We start from the raw sequence: 958 nt of genomic DNA, 5'->3' as shown, positions 1-958 counted from the left end.
CATCCAGCCAGACATTTTGCATGATGCACTTTGCATAGAAGATAAATACTTCTACTTGATGTACTCCTTTCCCAATTTTGAACCAATTAGTTGTTCCACATCTGGCTCTAACTGTTGCTTCTTGACTCACATACAGGTTTCTTTTTACATAATGAATAATAATTCTCTCTCCTGTGCCTGCCTATTAAGGAAGTATCATGAGGAATGGTGAATTCCTAACCCTAAACCCTGGGAATTCATCTGATCAAAGATCCTGTCCTTAGTTCTTATTTGTTCATATCCTATCATGGCAAGTATGTGTTTAAACTTTTTATTATATAAATTTTCAAACATATCCAAAAGTAGAATAGCACAATGAACTTCCACGAAGCAAGCTTCACCAGTTATTCACACGTTGTCCATCTCATTTCATTAAACTCTCCTCTATTGCAATAGTGCCACCAGTATTTAGCACAACTCCCAGATACATATTTCACCCACTGATACTCCAGTACACATTTCTAAGAGCTAAACACTTGAGAAAGATAAACACAGTACCATCATCCCTTTACTAATCACATGAACATTAATATATATGTGTGTGTACGGATATATATACTCACACTCAGTACAGTATCTCAAGAGCATCTTAAGCAATGGACAGTTGCCTGCTAAACTCTTAATGCTAGGATTTCACTACAGTTTTCTTCAGATCCATCAGCCTTTATAAGCATACACATTTAATTCAACATACAATCCTTTATGTATTGAATCCAAGAGGTTGTTCCAATGATCACTGCTTCCTTTTCTATTTTTTAAATTAAATTTATTTATTTTAATTGGATGCTAATTACAATATTGTATTGGTTTTGCCATGCATTGACATGAATCTGCCACGGGTGTACATGTGTTCCTCATCCTGAACCCCCCTCCCACCTCGCTCCCCATCCCATCCCTCTGGGTCATGCTAAATCATCAC

Source organism: Bison bison, unplaced genomic scaffold (genome assembly GCF_000754665.1).
Source record: "Bison bison bison isolate TAMUID 2011002044 unplaced genomic scaffold, Bison_UMD1.0 scf7180017864535, whole genome shotgun sequence".
Taxonomy (NCBI): domain Eukaryota; kingdom Metazoa; phylum Chordata; class Mammalia; order Artiodactyla; family Bovidae; genus Bison; species Bison bison.
The sequence above is the reverse complement of the archived record's forward strand: the minus strand, read 5'-3'. Positions refer to the sequence as shown.